We start from the raw sequence: 6,396 nt of genomic DNA, 5'->3' as shown, positions 1-6,396 counted from the left end.
TCTTGAGATGTGCGCTCCTCTGGAGGCCAGGGGCCAGTTCTCAGAAGATAGGTGTAGTGGAAAGCCATCAGTGGCGCTCTTAACTCTACTTTATTTTGGGGTGTTTAGGGCTCTACCTCCCTTCCACCAACCCACCAACCCTATGTAGGAGAGAGAAAAGGTTAGTGGGGAGAGGGGGCCCAGACCCCTTTACTTCTCCCGGCTAGTGAGGGTCGAGGGGTTCTTTTAGGGCTCTGTCCCAGTCTCTGTCAACCCTAGACGCAGCCAACAGTTTCCTCCATGCCCCTATGACCTGAAGCATTTCTCTCTGTCTGCTCCAAACCGCCTCACTGTCTCTGGTCTCTCCAAACTGCTCTGCATCGAACAACCCCCCTCCCCACACCCCCGTCTCTTTCTCGGCCTCATATTTATTCTTGACCATGCACCTCTCCGTGGGGCACGTGGAAGGCTGTTACGACATGGCAAAGATCACGCCTTGCATGTGACAATTAACAGGTGTGGACAAACTATAGCCCAGCTAAACTCCCACACTTGGGATTAAAACGAAAGCCTTTTTACATAACATACAAAGAAATCGAAACTTCTGTTACAGATAGGTCTTTATGGTGGCTGTAAGAAGGAGTAGGACCAAGAGCACCAAGCGGGGTAGAGCTGACAGGATTTGGTTTCATGTGAGACGGGAGCCAGGAAGGAAACGCAGGGCGATATGCAAGCTCTGTCCAGATGATGGCGCTGTTCCCTGGACCCGGATCACAGCGCAGAGCTGCCCAGGTGCTGATCATAAAGATGTTGTTTCCTTCCTGGAACCTGTGGAGACAAAAAGCGGGCTGGTGTATGGGCTGGCAACTGTGTGAGAAGTCACGGGGTTACAAAGTTAGATGGTAGCTGACCCTGTGGCTGTGAGCACCGTCACGGAAAATTCAGGGGATGAGAAAACAGTAAAGTAACTCTTCCCTCCGAAGGGGAAATGCTCTTCTAAGACAGGACCTGGAGCTGAGTGCTGGAGCAAGACTGCAGGTTAATCCAGAACCTTGCGGGGTCCCCCAAGACCTACTGAATTCTCTGGTTGTCTGAAACAGTCTTCGGAAACCGGCAAAGTCAGGAAGGTAGGCAGCACAGGGCTAAAAACAGCAAACACCGCAGAAACTGAATGGCTCATAAGACAAATTAATGAGGACCATGAAATACCCAATCCTCCATAGGCCCCACCCCCACCCTACTCCTACCCCCGACAACACAGACAACACACACACACGCATAGGCACGAATTCTTGGTTAGGCATGGTGGTTCACATCTGTGTCATCTATTTTCAAAGAGCTAAAAGTAAGCCTTGCCGAGGGTGGACCTGCCTCTCAGTTGATAGTGCTTGCCTAGGATGCCAGAGGCCCTGGGTTCCAGGATCAGTTTCACATACATATTTCTAGTACTTGGGAGGTACTAGAGGCAGATGAGTTCTCTGTGGGCTCAAGCCCAGCCTCTGCTACACAGAGTGTCGGGCCAGCCTGGCTAACATGAAACTCTGTCTCAAAATAGTAATAGATGATGATGATGATGATGATGATGATGATGATGATGATGATGGGTTGGGGGTCAGGAATCCAGGGGAGCCACTGCTAAGGGACAAGACAATCAGATGCATTTAATCCTAGTGCTCAGATGCTCAGAAGGAAGAGGTGAGTTCAAGGTCAGCCTGGTCTACAGAGAGAGTTCCAGGCCAGTTAGGGCTACATACAGAAACTTTGTCTCAAAAAAGAAGAAAAGAAAGAAAGGAAGGAAAAGAGAAAGAGAGAGAGAGGAAGGAAGGAAGGAAAGAAAGAAAGAAAGAAAGAAAGAAAGAAAGAAAGAAAAAGAAAAGAAAAAATACCAACTCATTTGTGTGTGTGATAGGATCTCACTATGTAGGAAAACTCAATGTGTGGACCAGGCTGGCCTTGAACTCTGTGAGTTCAAGGAAAAGCTTCCTTAGTGCTGAGATTAACGGTGTACCCCACCATGCTTGGCTCTGAGGCCCGCTCTTACCAAGAGTGAGAAAGAAGGGGGAATGAGAAAGACCCGAACAGTTGTGTGACAGTTTCCAGTGAGTCCACAGAAGCACGGCTCACCGGATAGGCAGAGGACAGTAGCATGCTGACTGAGGGGAAGGGAAGCCCACCACGCGCTGAACTTCTGGCACCTGTTCTCGCGTGATGGCTGCAGCCATCACATGAATGTAAAGGAGAAAGATACAGCGAAACTGTATCTGCTGCCAAGAGGCTTCACGAGTTTGATTAAACGGGCCAGTGTGACTAGTTCCTGCCCTTCTGGCCTGGGGAGAGGTTACCAGTGTAGACCACTGTGACCTGGCCTAGCTCATAACGGTGACCTCAGGTGCTCAGGTCATGAAACAGATCCCTCCGTCTGAATTGCACATTTTATCGACTTCCCAGGCTGAGGAAGGAAAGGGATGTCTTCCTGTGTTCTCGGGATCATTTGGGGGAGCCCGTTCAGGTATTAGGCAACTCACCTCTTCCGGCTACACCCTGACAAAAGCCAAGAGGACTTTGGTAAAAGTCAAAGTGTGTGTGCGTCTGGAGGCTGCAGGGGGGCCGGGGCCGGCAGAAAGGCCACCAGGGGACCCAGCTGCTATGCCAAGGGATCATTAAAGTGAAACGTGACTCCGCCCATAAAGGCGCATTTCTGTTCTCAATGGGAGGAATAAAAGCCAAGGTCTGGGCCACTGTGGACATTTCCTTTGGGCAGACAGGTGGGAAACCTGGCAGCCACACTATCTCAGCTGTGGTGTGTGCCCCTAAGAGACAATGATCTGCTCCACTCAACACTGTCAGCGCCCCCTTCCCACACGGCGGTTCACTTGAGGTGCTCTGGACACCGAGGCTCCTCTGGGCCGGGCCGCAGCAGGTGGAGCACAGCAAGGAGCACAGCAAGCAGCGGGGGCGTGAGGCTAGGATTTAATCGTTTGGGTTTTTTTTTTTTTTTTCATAGAAAAGGGAGCTCTGCTCAACAGGCAGAGAGGAGGGGCTGTGAGGCCTGGCTTGACAAACAACGATCAGGAAGGCGCCCTGCTACATTCTTATTGACTCAGGGAGGTAGCCAATAGGCTGGCAGCCTGGCGGGCCTGGTGCCACCAGCCTCCACTTGTGTTGAAGAACTCAACTGGAGCACAGGTTGGACAGGGATGCCATGGAAAAGGAACCTTTCCATTGAGAGCATGAGTGGAAGCCAACCACAGTGGGCCAGGACTACAACAGCTCTGCAAAAACCGAAGCTACCGTCACCCAGGGTGTGCAGGCCACCCAGGACTGAAACTAAAAACCCCATGACCACAACACTGATAGAAGGCCCAAGAAACTCGGCCAACGTTTCTGGACACTAACTAGAGAGCAGAGAGGTCAAAAGATTTCCCCAGAGACAAAATGAATAGGTCACCTTGAGGGTAGACTGTTTTTTGTGAGTGTGACACAGCGGTCCACTTAGGCACAGAAAATGGAAGCTCTGTTGTATATATGTTTGTCTTGCTTTGTTGAGATAGTTTTGCTAGGTAGATAGTTCTGCTGGCTGGCCTGAAACTCACCACGTAGGCCAAACTGGCTTCAACACGCAGATAAACAGTGTGGTGTATGCACCTTTAATCCCAGCTCTCAGAGGCAGACTACTGCTCTACACAGACAGTGCTAGACCAACCAGGACTGTGTAGAAAGACCCCATCTCAAGACAAGACACAAAAGCAGAAGCGCAACCCTTTGTAGACAGTTATCTTCCTAAATACTGGTCTGGAAAGAATTCTTAGCTGGAGCCACGAAAGGTTGGAGTGGCGGGGGGGGGGGTGGCACTATGAAAACAGCTGCGACAGGGCACTTGTTATTCCTGTTTGGGTAAGGCTTTGGCCCACAGTCCTCACCCAGGCCGGAGGAGGCCAGCAGACTGGATGTAGGGGACCGCACCCTGCTGTCATTTTACACATACGTCCTTCTTGTTTCAGTGTTGGGCAGGGTTCCTCCTGGCCTCTTCCTCCCTGGAGGCCACAGCAACTACAAAACTGCTTGGTGGTGGCTTACTGTCCTGTCTCAGTGGAGGAGGGACCATCGTGCCCCGTGTGACCTGGTTCCTTTTCATTGTTCCCTGGAATTAGGGCCCGTGGGGGCTACCACAAAGCTGATTCCACTTTCATCAGCTGTAAGCAGTCGACTGCCGGGCTCTGTTTGGCTTGCTGCCTCTTAACTGGCTGAGTCAGGAGAGAAGGAAACCTTTGGGGAGGCAGGGCTGTTCTATTGTGATCTGGGAGGGGTGTGTGTGTGTGTGTGTGTGTGTGTGTGTGTGTGTGTGTGTGTTTGAACAGGGTCTCACTTATCTCAGACTCCTCTTAACGCTCTCTATAAATAAGGGTGCATTTGAACTTCTGATCTTCCAATCTCTATCATGTGCTGGGACTATGTCTATGCCTGGTTTATGTAGAGCTGGGGATGAGCCCAGGGCTTTGGGTGTGCTTGGGCAAGCATTCCACCACTGTCCTATTCTTCAGACTTACACTTCTACAGATATTTTTCAAAGCTCATCAAGATGTACACTCAAGATTGGTAAATTAGCCCAGGCAGTGGGCCACACAGCTTTAATCCCAGCACTTGGGAGGCAGGGGCAGGTGGGTCTCTGAGTTCCAGGCCAGCCTGGTCTACAGAGTGAGTTCCAGGGGAGCCAGGTCTACACAGAGACACCCTGTCTTGAAAAACAAACAAACAAACAAACAAAAAAGACTTGTAAATTATACCTGAATTAAAAGACAGAGAGAACCACCAAGAGAGATATAAGAGATATAAGATATAAATAAACATTATTAGAAAATAATGTTTCTCACAAAAATAAAAATTCAATAGAAAAGTTAGGAAATAAATCTCCTCAAACACAAGGCAAGTACAAACAGCCACAGAGGATTATGTACTGGCAGAGATCTACATCTTAGCATCAGCATTCCAGCTGGTACGCACCACTAGAAAAATGGCCCTGAAAACGCTGCAAGAAATGGGAGTTAAATAACAAGATTGTGCTTTATATCTAGTTAAATCAACTGAAGAATTGTTCCAGGGTTACTTAGCTGCTGCCTTTTGACAGGGGAGCAGGTACAGTCTTTTTTTCTAAGAGTGGGAGGAGGCCACGAATCATCCATCATATCAGGGCTTATCTTTTGCCCAGGAAAACTCAGTGCAGCAAATCTGTCCAAAGATAGTGTCTCAGTCTTCAAGAGCTGCCGGAACAAAACACCATGAACTCAACAGCATATAAATAACAATTTACTTCTTACACGTCCGGAGAGTATGAGACGAGAGCAGGCTGGGGGCCACATACATGTGCATGTATGTGTGTGTGCGCATGTGTGTGTAGGTCCACTTTCTGGTATATAGTGTGTCCTAGCTGTGTGTCTTCACATAGTGGAAGAGATATAGCCCATATTTACTCGTGGGGTGCTTTAGATTTTTTCCTATGAGCCCCTCCCCGTGTGTGTGTGTGTGTGTGTGTGTGTGTGTGTGTGTGTGTGTGTGGTGTGACAACTGCTTTTATTTTACTGAGACAGGGTCTTGCTATGCAGCCCCGGCGAGCCTGGAACTCACCAAGATCTGCCTGTCCCTGCCTCTTGACCGCTGAGGGGCCAGGTTTCTCAGTGTTTTATAAGGACAGGATAATCTGCTTCTCTGCTTTCACAAACTAATCTTAATCTCACCAAAGCTCCACCTAGCGATATGATCAGATCGGGGGGACAGAACTTCAAGATGTGAGCCTGGGGTCAGAGATAGTCTGTATCAGAGAATATTTGTTTTGCTGTGTAGTTCAGGTTGGTGTCCGTTTGCCGGGCTCCTCTTGCCTCAACTTCCCAAGAGCTGGGCTTTCAGTTGGACTGTAATTTCACTAATCTTTCTTTCTTTTGTAGGGTCTCAATGTATAGCCCAGGGCAGCTTCCAATTTGAGCAATCCTCCTGTCTCAACTGAGTACTGGAATTTATACGGGTGTGCCATCATGGTTCACCAAACAATCTTTTTTTTTCTTTTTTTCCCTGTGAAGCTATGGCTGTCACTGTTCACCGGTTTAGGCTGGAACTCAAGTCTCTGCCTTCCACGTGCTGGGACTAGGTATGCTCTCCTACGCCCGGCCAAACATTAATCTCAAAAGGAAGAAAAAGGTGGAATTTGTGGAGCTGTTTCTTGCAGTACAACGAACCACACACCAATTTATGCTGCAAATTAGAGACCTGGTCGCCCAATAACGGAGTAACCCTTAACAGTATGATGACGCCCTTTGCCCTCTGTGGCAGGAAACCCAGGCCCACCGGGAACGCACAACCCCCAGAGGGAGGCAGCATCCCTTTTGCCTAAGAAACATCACTACGGCGCCAGGCGGGGAGGCCACA

Source organism: Psammomys obesus, unplaced genomic scaffold, assembly GCF_907164565.1.
Source record: "Psammomys obesus unplaced genomic scaffold, mPsaObe1.curated_primary_1811, whole genome shotgun sequence".
NCBI classification, from domain to species: Eukaryota; Metazoa; Chordata; class Mammalia; order Rodentia; family Muridae; genus Psammomys; species Psammomys obesus.
The sequence above is the reverse complement of the archived record's forward strand: the minus strand, read 5'-3'. Positions refer to the sequence as shown.